Raw genomic sequence first — 24,781 nt, 5'->3', positions numbered from 1 at the left:
CTTCGGCTTCAGGTTCCCCCTGGGTGATGTATTCTATCCTAGTCAGACTGCATTATTGTACAGACTCCTCAAAGGGGGATTTCACTGGTTGTTCTCTTTCAGTCACCTACTGCTTCCATTCTGGGTCATTCCATTCTTGGTCATTTATACGGTGAACCATTTCACAAAACTTCAATTCTCATATTATGTTGCCATTTTTCAAAAGTTCACACCACTTACTTTACTCTTGCATGTTTTAATATCAAACCGCTCAAATGAATTGCCAAGGCAGCCACAGTCTTTCTGGTATCTAGCTACCTGTCTTGTTCCCCCTTAGACTGAGGAATCATTATCTGACAGGATTCTCATATTTGATTTTTCTTATTAACAAACAACATTGCTATTTAGGCCTATACTCTATGAAGTCATAGCCAGATTTTTCTCTGAATACTTAAAGAAAACACTTTAAAGGGATTTTGTGGGGTGGGATACAGACTGAGTACACTGGCTAGTCATTACAGAATGTTATCAGGTACAAGCAAAATATTTCCCTGTCACCAAGAGACATTTTATGAATATTACCAAAAAGTATTTACTGCAAACTATACTTCTCAAACTCACACTGGTTAACTCTATTTCTTTTATTTCATGTCAACAAAGAATACATTTAAGAATCTTTTAAAGGAGGCTTAAAAACAAACAAATAAACAAACAAAAAAAAAACCCTGCTCACAGGAATGTTCTTGTTAGCAAACAGCAAAAATGATATTTCCACATCTGCAGCTCTAGAACCTTCTAGTTGGTTAATGTCCCTGAGTGGAAATCCATCTACAGCCCATCACTAAGGAGACAAACAGGGTTCCAACTTGGTCATTCAAAAGTAAACAGATGATTGTCAAATTAAGACCCGAACAAACAAATCCTTCCCGGTTGTCACTGTGCTTCCATCAGGACCAGCCCCTCTTTTACTTCACATGTTCCACACTGTTATCCATGGTGTCCCATTGTCTGGACATCCTTCTGTGGATGCACATACAATCCATGGAGAGACAAGAAGCAAATACAGAAAACACTAATAATTATAACTAAAATTTCCAGGTCCTTTTTTTGTATTATATTCTGGGCTTGAATAATTTTTGCTTGTTCTTATTGTATGCATTTCAGGTAGACAGTGTAGTGTTTATACTTCTTCATACTGGACTGGTTACTTTGGTTATGGCCAATCAAATTAACATACACACCAAATCAGTTACCCTTTAAAAAGAAGAAGTCCTTTACAATTGTTTCCCTACAAACAAAAAAATATCCCCAATGAAAAATATCCCTCTTTTAGTGATGTAGATAAACATCCTAGCCCATGTAAGACATAAGCAGAGGCACACCTCACCTACAGAGTCAAGGCAAACCTTATGGACTAAAAGGCTATTTTTAAAATCATACAATAAAGAGAAAACAGGGACAATATTTCACATTCATCCTTATCTACACACAGGGACACAGCTGACTCTGTGTCACCCTTGACTGTTGTCCCAATCAATACTTTTTGGTAATTTCCTCACTTCTGAATGGCGAAAGGGGACAGTGGGGGGACAGATTGTTTTGTTTTATTTTGTTCTGACCCTTTACAGAGGTAACAATAACAAAGCTCTTCTTCCAGGGGCCGCTCATGGGAAACCAAACATTTTAAAAGCTGGCAATAATCAGATGGCATTCTATTAGCATGTGTGTTCATTTGGTCTAACAAGTGACCAAAACAGCCCATAAAAGCAGTACCCAATGTGAACACAGCACGGGATTGCAGCTGAGATAGATTTTTTAATGCTGATATCTGCTTTTTTGACTGGCTAGACACTGTTCTTATCAGGCTGCTGTAAAGATCCTACAAGACACCCATGTTAAGTGTCTACTACAGACCAGGCACTCCATGGATGGTGGGTGGTTCGGGGGGAAAGGGGCTATTATTAATTTAATTATGTAACACACACTAAAGATAGATGTTTAGAAATTTTTATTTTGGAACACTAAAATTACTCCATTTATATGAACTTCCTACTTTTATTTAGAAAGAATGTAGTTACATAGAAATTAGGATCTCTGATGAAAGAGAGAGCTGATAACCCTTAAAGGAGAAAGATAAGACCCAAGGATTTCCCACCAGCCTCCCACTACCGTTTCTCTCCCTTCTCTGATGACAGCTGATGAGATAGATGACAGTTGATTCTTCCCAGTCAACCTCTATCTGGGGAGTTCTAAGGAATGCCCAAAGGTATTGCAGGGGACCTGGAGGGAGAGCACAGGGACACACTCTGCTTCCCTCTAGCTCACCTCTTCTTCTATCCCTGAAAGTCCTTTAATAGACATTAGCATCTTCACTGGATAAGGTAATTTAGTACCAGCTAAGTATCTGACACACTTGACACCAGAAAGTGTCTCACATTAAACAAGTTTGGAGAATTTGGAGTATTTATTGACTTTTATCCCTCCAGTATGAATATTTGAAATCTGAAATTTTTGAGCTCAATAAATTATAGATTGAGAGGATTTGGGATTTCAGAGTTTGAGATTACAGAGGGTCAACATGTATTTCAAATATCAGGAGACTTGAGAGTTTAGAGGCTCTAGCCTATCGACATTTGTCATTGTTGAATGTCACAGGTTGTCAGACCACCTTTCCCGTATCACAAGTGTATGTATGAAGCATCCACAGACTATTCATTCTTGGCAACTAAGTAGGGAATCCAATTTCCAGAGCTAGGGTGGGCTGGCTGCGCAGGAGACTGCTTACAAACCTCGGCTGAATTCTGAGGCAATCGAAGAGCAGTTTAGTGGCATTCAGCAAAAGGCAATGGAAGGTCCACAAGGAGGGGAGGGAACAGAGGAGGAAGGGAGAAAAGAAAGGGGAGGAAATCTGGGAGAGAGGGAGGGAGAGAATATGAATGAGGCAGAAGCAGAACAGTGAAAGTGCAGCTAATAAGGAGTCAGATGTCTGTGAAAGTGCAAGATCAGAGGGCAGAAACCAGAGTGTCAGTCCCCAGCATGAGAACAGGGCTGAGTGGCCAAGGTCAGTAGCACTTTTGTGTACCTAATAAAACAGACTCATGGCCTGTATTCTGCATGAATGCAAATCCTCCTGGGAGGAAAGCCTGCTCAGTTTAGGGCTTCAACATTTCCACAGATTCAATTAAGCAAATTAAGGGCTTACAACCAAAATTTTCCAAGCACACAACAAAATAAGCCAGGATGCTATAAACTAAACAATGGCATATAAAAGTGACTCTTCTAAAGCTTCAGATAATGGGAAATCACAGCTGAGTATAAAAATGTAAAAGATCAAACTACTGTTTAAAAATATGAATCAAGGCAGAGAAGTAATCAGGTAGATTAAAATCAAAAAAGTGCCAAACAGTCCTCTTGAAAAACATTGATTACAACCTAGACAGTATATGGTGACTTGCAGCTCTCAGCATTAAAAGAAATGGAACTTAGCACAAGTTAATTCACACAGGTGGAGGGGGAGAAATGGAACAGCAAATAGACACCCAATAATGCAAGGACCTAACATGTCAGAAACACGACACACAATAGTGACTAGTTAAGGCACAACCACCTGAAAGTACCAAAAATCATATTAACATGACTGAAAAAAATTCCCTTTAACAACAGTGATTATCCTCTGGATTTTTAATTTTCTGGTTTTATGTGTCATTAATGATTCTTCACATTAAAAAAAAAAAAACATGAGCCGGGTGGTGGTGGCACACACCTTTAATCCCAGCACTTGGGAGGCAGAGGCAGGTGGATTTCTGAGTTCGAGGCCAGCCTGGTCTACAGAGTGAGTTCCAGGACAGCCAGGACTACACAGAGAAACCTTGTCTCGAAAAACCAAAAAAAAAAAAAAAAAAAAAAAAAAAAAAAAAAAAATGAAAATTTTGGAGATAGATGGAAAAGGATCAGTCAATGTTATAACCAAACACATGATGGCAAAACAACCAGGCATATGACAATAATATCCCCCCAAAAAAGAAAAAAAGTAATTAAAACAACAGTAGCTTATGAGATAAATTCTAAGGCTAAAAGACTCATTATAGAATAGAATAAATACAACTTATTAGGGATAAATTATTCTTAAAATATATACATATGCCTATTTTGTGACTATAACAAAATGGTTGAAGCTGGGTACTTCCCACATGAAGGTATTAACTCAATTAACAAGAGATTCAGGAGCATTGTGTTAGCTTCATCATGAATGGCATCACGTGGGGAACATGAGGAGAGATCACATGACAAAATAAGCCATATTCATACTATTAGCACCAACATTCTTGTGAGAGCTAGTTTAGAACTGACAAGGACTACCCTTCAGAGGGTCATGACTCCAATGACATAACCAACTCCAGCCGGGCACCACTCTTAAATGTCTTATAGCCTCTCAACTTTGCCACACTGAGGACCAAGCTTCTCCCACAGAACATCACATTGAAGAGTCACGTCTAACATAAAGGACTAGTAAAACAGCTTCAACATACATGAAGTAAGAACAAAGAACCACAGAGACAAAGTGACAAATGCATGTCCATAAGGACAGGCTTCAACTTTAGTTATTGACATTAAAAATAAAAGTTGTAAATCTCGAACACACATAAGGCCATCAATACTACAAATCATGCAGACAGTTCACTTGATTAGATCCATTTCTAAACTGTCATTGTCCTGGGCACTGAGAAAGGAACATGAATGTCTTAGTTAGGGTTTTAGTGTTGTGAACAGACACTATGACCAAGGCAACCTTTATAAAGAACAGCATTTAACTGGGGCTGGCTTAGGTTCAGAGGTTCGGTCCATTATCATGGTGGGAGCATAGCAGTGTCCAGACTGACATGGGACTGGAGGAACTGAGAGTTCTACCTCTTGTTCAAAGGCAGCTAGGAGAAGACTGGCTTCTAGGCAGTTGGGATGAGGGTCTTAAAGTCATGCCCAGAATGACACTCTTCCTCTAACAAGGCTACACCTACTCCAAAAGGCCACACCTCCTAATAGTGCCACTTCCTGGGTCAAAGCATATACAAAACACCACAATGAATAACACAAAGTTTTTACCCTTACGGAAATAAAAACACAACTGTGGGCAGAAGCAATAAACAAATGTACCAATCAACATGTTTTGACATTTCATCTGGAACTAGAGAATCCACACACATCTCCAGCCCAGGATAAACGTGTAAAAACTTATACAACTTTGAAGCTGGAAAGGAAATTATTTATCAGGCAACTCTGACAATGGCCAGTAGCCAATTAGTTACTTTACTTACAAATTTACTTTAAAAACTCAAACATTTGGAAGCTTATGCATATACTCAAAAACTTCAGAATACAGTTCATAGGTTTCATAGAATTTCAGACCTCAAAAAAAAATTGCTCCAAGCTTTCAAATGTTCTGCTTTTATACAAAAATAACAAATATAAACTCCTAGAAACTATGTTCCGAGTGTCTTAATCCTTCATCCAAGAGCTTGCCAATACATTCTGGTCTTAACATTGTTCACTATCTTAAAAACTCTCCTATATTGAAAACTGAAACCTCTTTTTTTTTTTTTTTTTTTTTTTTTTTTTTGTCTTTATTTTGACCACAAAGTCCTTGTGTTAGAATTATGGTCCAATATCAATGTCAGAAAATCCAGAAAGCAGCAGTCTGAACCAGGGCCTCATTTCCCTGTCATGTTAGGCAGGTCTTAAGGCCATCTGCCTTCTGTCTACAGACCAGAGACATGAGATTCTTACAGCTTGCCTGCTGTTAGCCTGCTATACAGCCTTAAATTAAACTGGTGATTGGAAGAGCTCTTTAAACTCCAGCCCTTGTATCTGAATTCCCATCAGTTTGATATTGATGGGGGTGAGAAGAACCCCTCCTAGAAGTCACGAAGGCCACTGTGCCTCACAGAACATTAGCTAGAATTAGTCCATATGCAACAGTACCCTTAGAGGGTACTCTGCTCTTTTCTTCAGGTGTTCGTGAGCATGCCAGGGTTAAAACAGGGAATCAGACAGTGGGGACAAGCAGAACTCTCTTATTACATCACCCAAGGTAACATGATAAAATATAACAAACATCCTACCCAATCTCTCTTTTCAGTCACTTACCTAGGTAATACAGCACAGGGCACATGATCTTGCAAGCTCCAAGCCACGTTTGTGCAGATATATAGATACAGATTACATATATAGATATAGATAGATATAGATATAGATATAGATATAGATGTCTCCAAGATAGTTTCCAGATTATAAAGCAGATAATTTCCTTCTTTGTTTGAAGTTGAGTTTCTGCAGCCACTATAGTCATTAATGCATTCCCACGGATTTGTAAGTCTTTGTAATCTCCATTTAAATGTAATTGATTGACTGTATTTGTACACACCATGGCACACAAGTAAAGGGAGAGCTGGGAGGAGTTGGTTCTCTCCTTCTACCGAGTGGATTGAACTCAGGCTGTGAGTCTCTGCACCGAGGGCCTTTATCAGCTGAGCTGTCTCACTGGCCCCTATAGGCTCAGTTTAAAAACCATTCCAAACACAGTTTTTTAAGCTTTGCCTTTGGGCAACACTTCACTACGAGAGGTGCATAACAGAACACTTTAAACAGGAAAATGAAAGCAGCTTGCCTCCACATTTGGGTTTGATTTCTTCCTTGTACGACTAGATGGGCGCCAGGAACACATCACCCTGGGCATGGATACAAGAGCTGGTTTTTCTGGAGTTTTCCTCCTGAGCCAAGCATATCCCAGCACCCCATGCTAATGAGACAGTCACTGCCAGAAAGCTGAAAGAAGGCCAGAGCCCAGAGCCACAACTCCTCATGAAGAACCTCTTTCTGGGGCTACTGGCTCACACAGAGCCCAGTCCTGGCATGGCTGCCTTCACTGTGTGCTCTGACAGGGAAGTTTCTGAGGCAGTACATGGTGGTAGACAGGAGCTAATGTGGGTAGAAGGGCAGAGTCTACCAATGCACACAGGAGTGTCAAACTACCAGACCAGAAATGCGCCCTAAAAGGGCTATCAGCATCCTGCCAAATTAATCTGATGTAAATTTTTACAGCCACACACTCTGTTCCCTTACCATGAATCACAAAGAACAAGAACGGGTCATTTACAAGCTTTTTTTCTTTGTTTATTTATATGAGAAAAACACAAAGTGCACCAAACATTGCCTAAGTCCTACAAGTATTTCCCTCCATTTTCTCTTGAAATATAAATATTTCTTTGTCCCCCTTCTAGCAAAATATACAATTTCATATTTTAAGTGTATTTTTTTTTTAAGGCAAGTGTCTTAAGAGGGCTCAAGGGCAAAAGGAGGAAGAGAGTAGAATCAGCAAAAGAATTACAGTTACCTCGCATATGTTAGCTCAATCAATAATATCAACAAGTCTAGGAGCAAATACCATGATGGCATTATGTGTTTTCTTTCAAAATAAAAATCTAAAAAATGCTCAGCCCAACACAGGTTTACAAAAGGTCATTTCAGCCTCAAATATTTCAGCAACTTAAATACCTTAGAGCATATAGCCAGAAGGACAGGCTTTTCTGCATACTTTAGGAATGTTAAACAGTAGTTCTGCACTCACAGAGCAACAATAGAGTAGTAAGACAGTGATATATAAATACATTGTTTAATAAATATATGCATAATAATAAAATGAATATGATAAAATATTATATCCTCTTTATTAAAGATGAAGAGATTTATACATAGGATAATGTCACTACCACTGCTCATAGGAACCTCTGGCACTGCAGCCCTTCAATCTGGGGTTCTGAGCTCCCAGAACCTCTCCAGTTGTTCACTGATGTGATTCAGACACTCAGGTAAGCACCCACACATAAACTTGGCCAGCATTCAAAGTCTCGTCTATTCTGTATGTCTGGCATTAATCTCACTTAGGATTAAGTCAGTTAACACTCCTCTACCCCTTTTCTTCCTCCTCTGTATTTCTCAAATTTTGATTTCTCCATGAAGCTTTCTTGGTGCTCTGAAGAGGTAGCCAGCAGCACCAAAATAACATTAAAGACCTTAAATAGAATATACATTTAGTGTCTGTGTTTTGTGATGGCAATCACAAATTGTTTAAAAAACAAAACTACATTGTCTCTGAATTCATGGTTGGGCGATAGATATTTCATCCCATGCCTATAACTATTTAGCTTTTTCTATGCCTGCCCCAGTTCAAAAATGACCACACAGAGACTTATTTAAAATGAACCAGGGTTCACAGACGAGTTGGAGTGCTGTTCTTCAGTCATTTTCGAAGGCTTTATGGGGAAGATATTGTAGAGACTAAGCAAGCTGGGCCATCCGGGGAAGAAGAGAATATGTGTTTGGTGTGAGTAACTGCCTGTCCTGGCTCAGAAGACCTGAAGAGACGCCTTTTCTCTTCCCATTTCTAAAAACATACATCATCTTGAAGTAGATAGGTGAGACAAGATGGAGTAGCAAAGACAAAAAAGGAGTCTGTCAGCAATCCCACATCCGGGGTGAAGGCTGGCCTGAACAGACAGAGCTGGGAGGAATTGGTCAGGAATATAGAAGACAGACTTTGACAAGACTACAGAGAATTTAACCATCACTCTATAACTTAAGAGTTCTAGTAAATTCCTGGAATGAGATGGGTTTATAATATATATATCCACAGACTAGTGTGTCTATGTGAGCAACCTTCATCGGGGAGCATGAACTTGAGACTCCTAAGGGCAACACAACTACTCAGTGCTGTGGTTGCTATTATCACCTCTAGTTTATAGGTGACAAAACCAGAAAGACTGAGCACCAGCTAAGTGTATGGACTGTATCTCCCCGCAATTCACCTGAATGTTTTAACTCTGTGATGGTGTTTGGAGATAGACGCTTTGGGAGGGAATGAGGGTTCTGTGAAACCATGTGGGTGGGTTTCTCCCATCCTCCATGACGCAAGCGTGTCTTTAATAAACCCTGGAGCTGGCAGTCTTCCTCCACCATGTCAAGACAGAACAAAGGTACCGTCTACAAGCCAAGCGAGCCACGACCAGAGTTCCTGCCAGGCTGCCTCCCAGATCGTTTGCCTCCAGAATTATACCAACTTAATGCCCATGGTTTAAGCCCCCAATCTATGATTATTTCTTATGGCACCTTGAATAGACAAAGACACTGGGCACACCAAGTTAGGACACAGAACCAATTCTGTCTGACTGTTCACAATAGGCTGTAATGTGCACGTGATATGTATTAGCAGTTTAGAAAGAATGCAGGGGATCAATAGTGAATATAACCTCTCCCTTTTTTACCCTTTTGCTACCCTTGTATTTTGCTACAGTGGGTGAAGTTTTGGGGTGCACTATCTGAAAAGGTAAGCTTGAAGTCTGTACTTCTATCAGAGCTCAGTTTCCCCATAATGGGCACTAGCTTGAACAAACAGTGCTCAGAATGACCAAAGTGTTAGTTACCACAGTCCAGAAAGTAAGGCATGGGCAGTTCTCTACGAATAAATAGTCCTGTTATGAAGCAGGCCTTCTAAACTGAGATGAAATACTACCCGGAGCATGCCTTCAGGAAAGAAACTTGTCGCCATAGCTTGGTGAGGGGCCAATGTTAGCTAATGGTTACATCATCCAGCTGAGTATAGTAGCAGCAGAGAAACCGCAAGTCCACAGGGCTGACGGATATAGTGTTTTCTTTAGTTCTGATCCATGGGGATGAGGCAGGGGGATGAAGAAAAAGGAAAATAAAAGGAACAAATATCTCAGAGTATCATATGGGGAGAAGAGCGTGATTGAAGAAGGACTCCACTTTCTTTTCTTTTCTTTTCTTTCTTTCTTTCTTTCTTTCTTTCTTTCTTTCTTTCTTTTTCTTTCTTTCTTTCTTTCTTTCTTTTTTGTTTTTTCACAGCTGAGGACCAAACCCAGAGCCTGGTGCTTGTTAGGCAAGCGCTCTACCACTGAGCCAAATCCCCAGACCCAGGACTCCACTTTTAAGTAAGGCTGTCCTACACCAGACTTTGGGATAGAACTCTGGAAATAGCAGAGGCTCTTCACTCTTCTTACCCATTAAGGCTCCTGACGTGTGTACATTACTGTCTCCTCAGCACCTCAGCCTGTCTTCAGAGGATGAAACTCAAACTCAGCAATATTAAAGTACTCAAAACTATAGACATCTGCACTCAAGGTCTATATGGCCAGCAAGCCTCTACTGTTTGCTCTGCCCCCAAATAAACCTAGAAGCAATGGGAAAATGCCAAATTCTTCCTGTTCCCGGGCTCTTGGCAGCCCACCTAACACTTAGCCGATAGATAAAAAGGCATTTGGAGGTCATTGCAATGTTACCAACATATATATCTGAAAAGCTTTGAAATTTTAAAATTTCATCTGCATGACATTTTAACCTTTCAATGTTAAAATACCCAAAGCCACTACGGGCTGAAGGAGAATGCAGAATTTTGTCAGGCAAGCATTATAGAAAATCAGTCTTTAAAGATAAAAAAAAAATTTCTAGATAAGCACTGTGTCAAGAATGCTACTGTATATTGAAAGCCTGTTTCTTGTGGCTGTAAAATCCTTCAGTGATTTAAACTGAGGCTATTTGCAATAAGAAGCTGAAGATTTTTGTGCGATCACATCGTGCTTTCAAAAACCCTGTACACACGTCACAATCTTAATCTAACTTCTGGCTTCTCAAATATCGACTGTTCTGAACTCTTCACATATTTCTGAGTTACTGTTTGAGAGCAAAGTGTCTTGACCCTTCAAGGTTTATCTTTTATAGTTTTGCTTTGTTAAGAATGTCCCCTTTCTCTTGTCCAAAGGTTATGCTGGGGCTTTATTCCATTCCTGAAAGTAAATCAGTGTAATTCAGTTACAGTTAACATAATTTTCTTATTCCACAGAAGGAATGTGTTTGAAGTAATGGGGATCATTATTTGAAGTTTTCACATAGAATTATCACCGCTACTTCTTAACAGCCGTTGTGGGGTGTGGAGAACGCAGAAAGCTCTGCATGGGCGAAGTCCTTAGTATGTGCTGTGGACATGGGCACAGCCATGTTACAGATCCTATTAGGGTCAGGCTCAAAGGTTGGCAAAGTCTTCCTCTGGGAACAAAGTGAGAGTGCTGGCAGTGTGTGCCTAAAATGTCTATCATAGCTTTTCTCCATGTGATGTCTGCCACCTCAAGACTGCTCCCTACAGAACCTGGTCTTACAGAGGTCAACAAAACCAGTCTCCTCAATCCCACAGTGCACCACAATCCCTGTCTCCTTGTTTATCAGTATGGAGAACCCCACCTTGTTCAGCTGAATGTAGTAACACTGCCTCTCTTTTCAACCCTCCCTAATAAACATACAGAGCTCCCAGGATGCTGTGCTGTCTCCAGTGGAGAGCCCAGTTTACTCAGTCCCAGACATTTCTGTCAGCATCTACTTGAGCTTATCTTTCTTTCATTCCATTGTTGCTCCATATGGCCCTTCCCTGGAGGACAAGAAAGTGTGGCTAGGCCTGATGACACAGTATAAAGACCCTTAGAATGTAAGCTATACACAGGTAGGGACTTTGGGTACTGGCATATAGCAGGAACTCAAAATTATCCTGAATAGATACCTTGCTCTAGACCCATCTCCTTAAATCCTAATGAAGCATTCCAATACAGAGTTACCAAGATAGGTGGGAAAGCTGGGTCTGGAGACCATGCCCTTACTTAAAGATCAATGAGAGAAGGCAGGAGTTCAGTAACGACAAGCAGGGACATCCATCGTGTGGCTACAGGATGGGTGATCCTGGCAGGTATCAGAAGCTAGGGCTGCTGCTGGACAATAGTTCTTTTTGCGGCTGAATACAATATTGTTCAGCCCCTGGTCCCCTCTGCATACAGGCAAACCCACAGTCGGGTTGCATAGCAAGCGTTCTATTCTAAAGTACATAGTGCACCAAACTACATACCCACTCACCATCCCCAATCTTTCATTCAGTAAGACCATGGGGACTAGAGAATTTAAAAAAAAAAAAAAAACAAAAACTAACAGCCATGCTCTCACGACTGATGACTCTGGGAAAGGGTCAAGGGTCATTCCACCAGAGCATAACACTTAGATCAAGTAAATATTGATTTGGTAAACCTTTCTTAAGTTTAAAGGTTCAACTGACGCAACAACCCTTCCAGCGTTCACTGTTTACCTGCAACTTCCCATTCCCTCCCTTTCCCCTTTATCTCAGGGCGGCATGTAATTCAAAAGAGCAGGCACTGCTTTTACTTAGAGTTCTGACATGGTACCTACCAGCAAGGCAGAAAAACATTTATCCAAAGATTAGAGGAGAGTGCTCTACCCTTTACTCACTTGGTCCAGTCCATGTAGCCTCTGACGCTGGGATACCATCTGAACACACTCTTACTTTTTTTGCTTGGTGTTTATTTTCTTTTAAGACAGTCTTGCTAGGTATCCAAGGCTCTTGTGGAATGTGTAACCTGCCTGCTTCAGTCTCTTGCCCTGGTTTATGAAGTGCTGGGAATCAGACCTGGGTCTTTGTGCATGTCACACAACTTGTCCATTTTATCTTGAGACAGGATTTCACTAAGTTGCCCCGGCTGACCCTGAACTCAGTCCTCCTGTCCCAAGCACTCCATTTGCTAGCCTCACAGGCCTGTACCATCGGGCCTAGCACTACGAGTCCTTTACAAGTGTTTATCAGCCACTGTTCCCAGCATGCAATGTGTGCTTTTAGGACACAGTATTTTCTGAGTTGATTGGTCTCTGACTCACCTTAGTTGCACAAATTCCTTACTATTTTGCATTACAGTATCATTCACTTATATTCCTTTCTGGATCAATTTGAATTGGGGCCAAATTAGTAGTAGACCCTGGGATAAAGGAAGCAAGCATCACAGATATACAAAGGTGTTTCTGCTACCAAGCAATTCTACAAGGGATAAACAGATAACACATGTGGATAAAAATGAACATTACAGAATATTTAATGTTTATATGCTACTTATATGTTGAAGCAATCCTAGGAACCCCCCACCTCATGATATTCACTATTATTCAGACAAGATATCCTGAGAATAAGCATTTTAAATTTTGGAAAAATACCAGCAAGATATTAAATCTGTGTGTATGAATAGACATGAAAGGCTTGCTTTGTTTTTGTTTTTTTTTTTCAGACATTAGAGTAACTTTGTAATGATAAAATCCCTTCCAAAGACTGAGATGAGTCTGAGAGCCAAACAGCCTGCAAGCTGTTGTGGGAACGGGAAACAGTGCTGCCTCTCTGGAAAACAGAACTGTAAACTAAAAAAATCAAGACAGAACCACTACTGATGCTACTGATGCTACTGATGCAGCAGTTTTATTTCTAGGTATACAGCTAAAAGACAGCAGGGTCTCCAAGAGACAGCCACTTGTCTGTGCTCAGAGCAGCAGTATTCAGAACAGGCAGAGAGTGGAAGAACCCCTAATGTGAATGGCTGTATAACAGGATGAATAAGATGTGGGGTATTAGTAGTATAAAATAGTAATACTCAGCTATAAAAAGGAAGCAGATTCTGGAAGCTCAGTGGATACAGTGCTACCTTGAAAGTTTGAGGACCTGAGTTTGACCCCAAGAACCCTGGGGAGGGAGAGACAGGTGGATCCTCAGGGTTTCCTGGCTTCCCCTTCATAGTTAGCTTCAGGCCAGTCAGAGAGTCAAAAATAAAGTGGACAGCCCAAGGAATGACAGCAAAGGTTGACCTTTGACTTCCACATGAACATGCACAAGTCTGCAAGCACATACCCACAGATACATCACCACACAGAAAGGAAACAAATGCTGACACATAGTAAAACACAAATGAACCTTTAGGACACTACGCTAAATAAAATAACCCAGTTTCAAAAGGATAAAGAATAATATTCTTCTCACATACTCATAGAAACAGAAAATAGGGTGGTTGTTTCCAGGCTCTTGAGGGCAGGGATTGCTTATGGGTACAGTTTCAGTGTTTCAGGATTCAAAAGCATGGGAAAACTGTTTGAACTGGATACTTAGAGATTTAGACAGCAGAGTTTATGTTATATGTATAAAACTGTGGGATCACACAATTAAAGGCCAGGTATAATTAAAAGCCAGTGCATGTGCACGCACACACATATGCACACACATACATACATGCACATCCATTTTTAAAATTTACCTTTAAGCCAGCAAGCCAAAAATTCTTAAATGAGGGCATTTGCTCCACGGGCAGTAGATTATTTTGTGAAGTTAACAGGTGCACATGCCGTAGCTTCCATGAGGGAAGGACACCTTCCTTGCAGGAAGGACACAGCCTTTAGTGAACAGTATGAGTTCTCACTCTAAATTTGAGCTTTCAAAGGTCTAAACTGAAAATGAGCTCCTCTCGACTCCTCCCCAACCCACACCCCCAACCCCTGCAATGGGAGGTCTGATGTTTTAGATCAGTAGGTCTTCATGAAGCATCTATCTGCTGTTCTTGAAAGCCTTGGCAAAAAATAGGACCTGCTAGTAGACGCCATTGAATAATAATTCAGAGACAGAGTAGACAAAACAGAAAGGTAAGCCCATGAACTCCTTCTCTTCTGTAAATAACTACAACAATAATAAACACAGCAAGAGGAGAAAAGACTTCGACATGTGGTAACTGTTAGTCTAAGTCAGTGGTTCTCACCCTACCTAACACTGAGACCCTTTAATACAGTGCCTCATGTTCTGGTGACTCTCAACCATGGAATTATTTTTTGTTGCCAGTTCATCACTATATTTTTGCTACTGGTATGAATTAAAATGGAAATAACTGATATACCAAAGATCAGATAAATGACCCCCAGAGGGGTCATGACCCACATGTTGAGAACCCCTGCTCTAAGTGAATCCTTTACTTACAGAAGCAACCACTCAAACTGATAACCAAGAGGGAGCCAGGAAAATCCACCACTAACCCTTTTCTGAGTAACTGCAGACATCTGTCTCACACACTTAACATGATGGCATAAACTGATGGGATAAAAAGTTTCTAATGGGTTAACTTTTTCCTTCCTCCCATGTTCAGTTCAGCTTCTTTAGTTTTTATATGCTTTAAAAAGGGCTGTCAATGTATTAATATTGTAGTCAGAACTGAGAAAAAAGCAGTGGTGGTAACACAGAGGGAGGAAGGATAAGTATGTCATTCTTACGTTACAATAGATGGTAAGCTTAGAATCTTTACACAGCAACAAGACCCTTAGAGCCTGTGCCACCTTCATAGTCATAGAAAATACAATCTTCAGGCCAAGGACAACAGAGTCTTACTGAAGGGAACACCCCAGAGAGGGTGTACACAAGGTCTAGCATTGACAGAAGCTGGTTGTTCAGAAGCTGGTGAGGATTAGGCTTGGGTTTAGCTAGGCTACTCAGTAATTTGGGGAGAGGAGGAGAGGAAGAAGAGAACCACATGGGGTCTGGTGTCAGCACTCCACAGATCACAAACCGTGCAGCTGCACTGTGGTGTCTCTAATGCAAGAGTGGCATCAAGCACAATGTGGTCAGAAAGAACACCAGCAGAGAGGAAATCCTAAGGAACAATGAGCAGGGATGAGCCACTTGCTCCTTCAGAGAAGGAGCTTAACCACTCACTCTTCAGAGGTTCTAACTACCGCTGTTCCCCAGGCCCTGGAGGAAAAAGATGGAAAAAAAATCAACCATGCAGTGGTGAGCATTAAAACATTAAGGAGAAAATGTTGACCTTTTTCCAAAGATACAGCTACCCCCAACCATTCGTTATCTTTAAATATAAAAATGTTGCCATTTATAGTAGCAGTTTAGAAATATGATTTATTTTCCCAGATACATCTGCTCACATATATGATGGGCATTTCATGTTTACAGAGTATGTATACTTATGAAGAATGGTCAGGCATGATTCTACAATTGTGAATTATCTCATAATTCACCAATGCTAGCAAGCAATTGTCAAATATTTCATCTTTAAAGATGTACAAATTGCAGTCCAGGTTTTGTAAATGAAACTTAAAATATTGTTCTACATACACCATTTTATTGAAGGCAAAACCAGAGATGAATAAAAATTTTCCCATTCTGTTTTTCTCCCTTTACTTAATTCAACAAAATGAAAACTTTTTTTTTTTTTTTTTTTTTTTTTTTTACCAACTCTTGAAAAGAGCCTAAATTCTGATTCAAGCAAACTAGTGAGAAATGTGATCAGAGTTCATTTAACCATTCTGATTCTGTGGACCTAACATATAATACATTACAATCATACATGATGAAATAAAGTCCTATTCTTAAAATAGAAGATTAAAGACAAAGACGACAGTTGGTGTTTACACTGCCTTCTAGGGGAGCTACTCTACTTCAGGAACATCATTTGGTTTGGGGGACTCCGAGGCTTGCTATGTAGCCTAGGCTGGCCTTGGGTTCAAAATCCTCCTGCCTCAGCCTCCTCAATGCTGGTATTAGAGGACCATGCCACCATAGCCTGCACTTTGGAATATTTCTCATTCCACTCTCATGCACCTCCACCCTCTGCAGCTTTCAACACTGCACACCATGAAAGCTAAACACTATGAGAGGCTGGTCTGGTCATGCAAGAGATGAAAAAGACAAAGTCCTTTTAAGTTGTGTTAGGAGATGGGGGAATTGTAGCGTCTCCTACAGCTGGAGCTACTCTTGAACTCCTGACTCTCCCGTCTCCACATCCCAAGCACCAAGATTCTACAGGCACCCATCCTGTATTTACCACCACATCCAGCCTAAAAAAGAAAAATTAAATCTCTGCAAAAGGAATTTAGTACAATTTCTGGTAGTTCAGCGAGATAATTGACCACATTTTGCAGTAGAGACAGCAGGTACAAATACCTAGAGATGGGAACGTAGAAGAGCATTCTACATAATTTACAAGGATGTTTTTGAAGTGACAGTACTGGGTTGTTTGCTCTTCATATCTCCGCTGTGCTCTCTAGCGGGAACAATGAGATCCAGACAATGTGGCAAACGTGCCGCTCATTAAGCAGACAGTTCACAGGGTCCATTTCAGTGAGGCCAACATGCACTATCAACAGACATTTTATGCACAGTCTGCTCTTTTTTCTGTTTGGGTCACTGAACTAAGTGCAAACCAGCTGTTACCTAGGATAATCCGAAAAACATGAAAACTCACGCAGGTTTTTTTTTCTTTTATTCTGAACTAACACAAAACACTTACTTGCTCAAAAGTGCCATCTGTAGAGGTTTAACGCTTATTAACTTAATGCCTTAGAACACATACTTAAAAATGTTTTCTTTTTAAGTCTATATTGTTCATTTCCCTGTAAAGTGTGCCATTTATGAAAACTGTTCAAATCCTCAAATGCCACTCTACTAAAATATGCAAACATGTTAGGTTCTGATGTCCACTTGCAAAATTCCACATGAAGTGTACAATCTAACAATTTATGCTTTTCCTTCAGTAAACCAAATCAGTACTTTCTTCCACATCTAAATTATTATGTTCTGCTCTGGATCCAGTGTGTCAATTTTCTTTTCTTTTCTTTTTTTTAAAGATTTATTTATTTTATGTATGAGTACACTATAGCTGTCTTCAGACACACCAGAAGCGTTCACCAAATCCCATTGCAGATGGTTGTGAGCCACCATGTGATTGCTGGGAATTGAACTCAGGACTTCTGGAAGAGCAGTCAGTGCTCTTAACTGCTGAGCCATCTCTCCAGACCCAGTGTGTCAATTTTCAATGTCCTATTTCTCAAATCCTTGATTTTGGAACTATCAGGGCATTCTAAAATGTCATTCTCAGGTGTTTTCACGTTCCCTTCGAGATTTGTCTAGTTAGTGCTGTGTCTGAGACAGAAGTAAGTACCAGGAACTCAGCAACTGCCCATGGGGAAGAACTGAAGAAATGAACCCTGGGACACTTCTCACAAGACAGCTTTAAAGTTATGGGAGAGTTTGGAATGCAAAGCCAGCTACCACCATCCTGTCGTGCCTTGTTTTGTTTTATGTGATAAAACAAACTGAATCCCCAGGCAGCCAAGCCTTACACATGCCTGAATCCTGAGAATATGGTTGCTTTGGAGGTGAAATGGTCACTTTCACGAGTTTAACAAGGCACCAGCTTAGGATGTGTTTACACAAATAGTACTATAAATTGTATCAACACCCACCACTGTTCCTCAATGGCATGCAAATGCACTTTGTGCTCTTTGCTTGATGAATAGCACACATACAAGACTCCTTCCCCCCTATGTGAGCACTGGGCCACAAATGCAGTACATCAAACAGCCTTTTCTTTCTCTCCTCCACCCCCTTAACCAAATATTACAAATCCCAACCACACAAACTCTGCAAGAGATGGACTTCAGCAGAGAAACTGACTGTAAATATGGCTTTGGGGTTTACTGCCTTTGGTTCAGCACATTACTAAATAAATGTACCAAGTTACTGCTAAGAACTAGTCATTTGCTTCTTAGACACAGGAGAAGACATGGAGTGATGTATTCCTTCCTTGATAGTTGCATTTAGCCAGGCTCTGATTCAACTTAAGTTTGGGAGCTTCCAATGATTTCTACATTTGATGTACAACAAACCAGGAGAAAGGATCTCAATGTCATTTTAAAGACGGCCCAACATTACATACTATTCTTACCCTTTCTTGTTTGACCTGTTAATGGATATGATTATAAATCCTCAAATGAGATGATCATCAGATAAAACTGAGACAGATTCACTCCTTGATCCATAGGCACTGGCTGAAATCTGTGAATCTGGAAGTTGGCAAAAAGCCTATGACATTGGAGATTCAAGGGAGCTATAACGTTTTCACCATGACACAAAGAAGCCAGTCATCCTTAGGCTATTATGAAATCTCTTCTTGATAACTTGTATCAAGTTGAATATGATTTCCCCTGGGAAAAGTCTGTTACCAAAAACTCAGACTACTCTGTATTGTACTGTCTGCTTTGCTGATCACATCAATCACAGGGGATGGAAAAAAATGTTATCTTTCCACCAGTACATCTCTCAGTGAGTCCCCGACTGCTATACTTACCTTGGAAACTGAAGGGCATCTTAAACTAGCAAAGAGACAGAACCCCTGAGCAAAAACTGTCCCATGCACACTCAACAGAATCTCTCCAGGCACCTTCCTAAAGGCATTGGAGCAGCTTCTGTATTGTGGGATTCTTATCTCAATGTGTAGAAACTCTAGCTGTCTACTGGATGGAAATAGGGACCCTGAATGTCTTCTTTCTTCCACTGAATAAATGTTCCTTGAGTGGAAAGCAAGCCGGTCCACAAAGCAGGCAACACTGCTACAAAGAAAAACCTGAAGGTTCAGAATCAGGCTCTTCTCAGCGGAATTCATACTCAAGTTGTCCAAGTTGATACAAACTATCAGGATGAGTTTTTCACTTGGTTTTGCCTGTTTCTGCCTGACCAATTCTGGGAATGAAGATGGTCCACCATGCTCAGTCCTGATTTTTTTTCTTATGAAGACAACAGCTAGGGCAAATTACAAACATTCTGTGAACTCTTAGCCAAACATTAATGTGTGCGTGCACACACACACACACACACACACACACACACACACACACACACCAGGTATTAATGTGCAAAACATAAACTAATTTCTGACTATGGAAAACTCTACACATAATGTCTCAGGATATTTTGGGATCAAAGTTACAAAGCCTGATTTCCTATTCTAAGGGGATCCTGACTTAGGAAACTGCACTCAGTCATCTGGCTGAATATATCATTATTAAATAGCACAAGTGTAGAGGTAAATTTGGCATGTTAATTTCAGAAGCATATTAAGTTGCTTTCACCTGATGCAGACCTTCTATAAACTGGACAGCAGACATTGTGAGCAGGGAAGACAAACCCAGAAGCACGCATACTCTGATAAAGGAGGACATTTTGGGTGATACCCAGATGAGTTCTCAACCCCACTGCCCAAGAGGTTAAGTTTGTCTCTTGTTCTTATTTGCCTTTTAAAGAACTTGTACTGCATTTACAAAATCTGCCACAAGTTAATAATAAATAAATAAATACTGCTGAAAATTGAAAAGACACTCTCATTTTTCCTTTTGGTTCAATACAGAGCAGCCATTAATTCCACCAGTGATTACTGTTGTCAGCACTCTTTGCCAGGATGACAATAGCAGCTGTCCCAGCCAATGCAAGAAGCTCTCTCCCAATTATGACCAAGGTATCAACTCCAACACCATGTTTCCTTCCACAAAAAGTAAATAAGTAACAGGTGAGTTTTAAAGTTTATTACCTGATGCTATAGAAGAACACCTGTTTTTAATCTACAGTCGATCCAATTATCTTAAATATGAGCAGTCTGAGCAAAGTGCTAGAATAATGTGAGCATCTTGACTCTGGTAGTCTCAGTATCCCCTGGTAACAGGGCATCAAAATCCATATGCTGTGCCCACCAGGTGGACACTGGGAGGAAGGACATCTCCATGGCCCAGGAAGCACCATAGTAGACAAGATGGGATTAAAAACTAGAGTCTGAAAGCCAGCATGAGAAGAGGATTATCTCCCACAGCTGTGGGAACAACCAATAAGAACCAACATGGGCCATAAACTTTCTTTGCTATATATTGTTTAGCAAATATTTTTTTAAATAAAATTAATTCTTGGAGGGAAGGTCGTGGAGGTATTCCTTCATTCTCGGTGTTGCTGGTTCTCCCTGATCAGGGTCAGTTCTGAAAGAGAGGAGCCAGCACCCACAGCCTTGGTCTACTGCTCTAGCAGGTACCAGGCATGCTCTTCATTCTAAGCTCATTCCATGAATTCTACCTTTATCTTTACTCTTTTACAGGCAGGTGTGTTTTACGCATAAAGCATAAAAGAGAATACACAACAGCCTCAAGCTTGAAGGTGCTGCCTCAGATGAACAAAGCCCTTCCGTAAGAAAACCCAAGGTTTCCAACAACATAGAGCATCCACATCCAGCCAGTGAAATGAAGAACCACAGCTCTTTGTAAGGACAGAGATGCACACTGAAGGGTACAATAAAGAATGAAGACGCACAACCCATGCATTCAAAGTCGGTCTTTTAAACCAAAGCCACAGTAACTCAAATAGTTACTTTTTAAGTTGATACTAATCCTTTACCAGTAAGAATGTTGCCATAAGGGCAGGGGAAGTCTTCAGAAAGTGACACCTAGCATCTAAAAGTGTCCATAAGCATGTGAAAAATAGTACTCTGTGTGACCCCAGAGATTAGCACAGAACGGTTAGAAAAGAAAAGCACAGAGTTAGAAGAAAAAAAAACAAACAAACAAAAAAAAACGAACAGATGAAGTTGGAACTGGCTATTGCCTGTGCTGGGAATGAGTTCTCATTGTGTTCGGGTCTGAGAAAGTAGAGTTCACATTTTCATAGCCACGGCTACCACTTCCAAGACAAGAGCCAGAAAAGCACGTGAAAGGATGTCTGAGCATATTAACATACATTTGTAGCTATATATGAAACAAAGGTACCCAGCATACATGCTTTTGATAGCTAAATAGTAGCTTCATCTATGTAGGTCACAGCGCAGCCATCGCTTCGTTCCTGGACACAGCACTCAAGCTGTCCGCTAAGATTTGGCGTTACTTTCATATAGTAAACAACAACAAACTATTCTTAAAATCCATCAAGGAAGAGTTTCCTAAATGCAAAAAAAATAATAATAATAATTATAGAATCCCTCTATGATGTCAGTAATTAGTTTTCGGTCACCCAGCGTCTGGTGTACTGAAGGGACCCAATAAGTTTTCAGTGAAGGCATGAAAAACATTTAGAAGACAAGACAAAACACATTTTTTTCAAGTTGTTGGAACCATTATCAATTCTTTTACAATAAAAGTACACTGAACATGTGTTAGGTCACACAGGTGAGGGAACAGAACAAAATCTTATTGAAATGGAAGACCTGTGAGAAACATTTTGTTGGTTTTTATTGTTCAATGTTTGATCTATATAATTCTGAATATTTTCATAAAGGTTCAGAATTAGTTAGAGATTTGATAGTGCTAAGGTGTTTAGGGAAATGCAATGAGAGTGGAGACAATGTTCCCTTAGCTTTTAGTCTTGTGGAGAAATATTCCCTTGGCACACAGTACAAAACACAAAAGCCTAGAAACACATTCAACTAAAAAATTTCCTTTTGTTCTAAATATTTGGCATCTAAAAAGTCATCTATTAAGAAACCAGACCTCGAAATCATAGTCATACTACGTCTGGCAAAAAACAAAGCAAGGAACAGCATGAGATTGTTTCCAAAATTCTATTTTCTTCTGAAAGCTGGTCACTGACTGGCACCAAAATAAAACCAGGAGATGGCTCTGAACACACACACACACACACACACACACACACACAGAGAGAGAGAGAGAGAGAGAGAGAGAGAGAGAGAGAGAGAGAGAGAGAGAGAGAGAGAACACGAACTAGGTTAATGAAAACATTTAGGGAAAAATATTTTGGGAAAGGACAAGAACTGGCCAGTTAGGAGGAGAGTCCTGGCTCAAAGTGTCAGAAGAAATACCACCGACTTGAACTAGAAGGCAGGAGAAGACAATTGCTGAAGTAGAGCCACCTAGAAGGGAGAGGAGGCAAGTGGCCGGCAATAGCGAATGACTTGTAAAGAAACGCAAACTTTAAAATTCTGCAGACGTGTGTTCAAGTGAACCATAGACATGGAAATTCAGGTGAAAAAAAACTCGACAAATTCTCAGACTTTTTAAATGTCCAACGCTCCCAGACTGTCGTCCTCCCAGCTGCCACTCCTCTGTCCGGACTCTTAATCTAAGCCCAGAGAGAAAAACTGGAGACCGGAATCAAAAGAGCTTTGCTGACAAGGTGAAGGTCAGGGTTCTGAAAACTGAATCTCTGCAGTGACCAAGAAGCTTTAAATCTGATCTTCAGTTGGGACATATCCCAAAAGATTAAAATACCTTAATGTAAATGGTACTCACTCATCCAGAGACAAGGGAAAGGAGTGAGGAGCAAAGGAGCAAGCCTGAAAATGCAGATACATGTAAGGCTGCCTCCCGGATTCACTCCTGGACAGTTGCCAACCAGAAACTTTTTAGCATAAGGAACGGGAAAATGTTCTGTTGGGCGGATATATCATTTTACGCCACTTTGGTGTGATTAGAAGAAAAGATGTAATCGCACAAAAAGCATATTAAAAAAAACAGAGCGTTCTCCAACTTCACAGCTCCTAGCCAGAGACGACAAAGTGTTGCTCTTTACCGAGAATATAAATATTAATATGGAGGCAGAAAAGAAAAACACATTTTAAAAGCGTGCCTCAGGCAAGAATGAAGTTTCAGAACAGACACACTAAACCACACACAGCCCAAGCCCTAGATTCTGTTAACTCCATTCTAGAAAACCCCGTTCCACATGGATCTAATACTTTAGTCCCAAGGGAGTCATTACCTAAACGTCTTTGAAGACATTTTTTCATAGTTTTTGAAAGTTTGAATCGGGTTAACTCTTTTACTTCTGGCATCTGGGCAGTTTCTAGTTTGAGAGTCATCTATGACTGCTCGACTTTTATAAAGCCTATTTCTTTGAAATAACTACAGGATTACCTTACACTGCACACTGCACATATGGGAAGGCGGTGCAGACCAGTCCAATCCACGATCTGAAAAGGAAGGTACTCAAGGCTGAAGACTTCGTGAAATGAGATTAAAAGGAATACACAGAACAACTCAAGCGCTTAATACTGCACCCATTTACTTTAAAACACTCATACAGATCCCCCGCTCAGTGGGTCATTTTACCTGCTGTACCAAATCCAGAGCAGGATGGGAAAAGGCTTCGTGGCGATCCAAGTCTTGTTCCAAATTTAAACCAAGAACCCCAAGGGAGTAAAAGACAACTTCGGGGGACCACTTCTCCTGCAGGGTGTGGAGGCGGGCTGCCCTTCCAGAAAGAAATACCCAGGGTCCCCCAGAACTAAAGTGACTAGGAACACTCGGGGAGTCCCAGCGTCAGGCCCTATCCCCAAGTTCTGCGACCTGCGTGGCCGCTGGCGGGATCTGCACGCCTCCAGTGAGAGGAAGCCAGTGGCACCGGGGACCGACCAGAGGAGGAGGGTAGCAGCCCAAGATGCAGGCTGAAGGCCGAGGGTCCGAAGCTGCAGTCCCTGCCCGGGGCAGCCAGATACTCAGCTCAGCAGTCGCCAGAGCGCGGCCTCTGGGCAGCTGCACGCAGCTGGACGCGGCCTGGATCCCCGCGCCCCACCGCTCGCTTCCCTTCTGGGGGCCCCCCCGCGCACTCTCCGCAACTTACTGGGGCAGTGCCCTGGCCGCGCGACGGGGACGGGGACCGGCACGGGGACGGGCGAGCGAGCGGCTGCAGCGCTCTGCGGATGCCAAGCTCGCGAAGGCTAGAGGAGCGGCCGCCGCCTTCCAGGTCCGCGCAGACAGAAGCTCCCGCCGCCGAGCTGCAGAAGGCGGGCTGGGCACGTGGGCACCCCTCTGAGTAGCAGCGGAGGGGCGGGGCGAAGTGGGGCGGGGCGAAGGGCGGGGCGCCCAGGGGCGGGGCCGTTCCGTCCCTCCCTCGCGCTCGCGACCCCTGCCTGGAGCGCTCGCCCCTGACAGCCACACGGAGACTCTAGGAAGGCGGTGTCCAGCTCCGCGCCTCTGTAGGGGCAGGGGCAGGGCTCGCGCACATGTGAGTTACTAGCTTGCCCGTCCGGTGTGTGGGCGCGGGTTCGAGACGCAGGGCTTGGCAGAAGGAAAATGCCCTCTTTCCTTGGCAGAACCCTATCTCGGAGTGGGG

General features: G+C 41.5%; 1 protein-coding gene across 3 annotated transcripts in view; it reads right to left on the bottom strand.

The window, feature by feature from the left end:
• The window catches only part of Slc7a2 (solute carrier family 7 member 2), a 54,206-nt gene extending 29,732 nt beyond the window's left edge, over positions 1–24,474 (bottom strand). Inside the window, exon 1 of one of the 3 annotated variants that reach the window (XM_034520573.2) lies at positions 24,290–24,474. The gene's annotated coding sequence lies outside the window, so the exon portion shown is untranslated. Of the gene's footprint in view, positions 1–23,778; positions 23,915–24,289 lie in introns of those variants that run through there. The other 2 variants (XM_076914046.1, XM_076914048.1) reach the window with 2 other exon arrangements.
• Between the last annotated feature and the right edge of the window lie 307 nt (positions 24,475–24,781).

Source organism: Arvicanthis niloticus, chromosome 16 (assembly GCF_011762505.2).
Source record: "Arvicanthis niloticus isolate mArvNil1 chromosome 16, mArvNil1.pat.X, whole genome shotgun sequence".
In the NCBI taxonomy this organism is placed as follows: Eukaryota; Metazoa; Chordata; class Mammalia; order Rodentia; family Muridae; genus Arvicanthis; species Arvicanthis niloticus.
This window is presented reverse-complemented; position numbering and strand designations above follow the sequence as displayed.